Source organism: Penaeus monodon, chromosome 27 (genome assembly GCF_015228065.2).
Source record: "Penaeus monodon isolate SGIC_2016 chromosome 27, NSTDA_Pmon_1, whole genome shotgun sequence".
NCBI lineage: Eukaryota > Metazoa > Arthropoda > Malacostraca > Decapoda > Penaeidae > Penaeus > Penaeus monodon.
In genome coordinates, this window is record NC_051412.1 from 16,004,556 (window position 1) to 16,004,758 (window position 203).

The window sequence follows — 203 nt, forward strand, 5'->3', positions numbered from 1 at the left end:
GTAGATGGCGGGAACTTGCACCTGTAAATGGTAGTTGAGCATCGCCACGAGGTAGTTTAGGTCCTTGCACTCATTTCTGTAGTTCCCCCCCATTTCATTTTCTCTTTTCCTACCTTCCCTATCATTTCTCTCTTTGTTTCCCTTCTCTTCGCTCCTCCTTCGCGGGTCTGTGTCGAGGGAGGTATGTGTTGAGTGTTGATTTC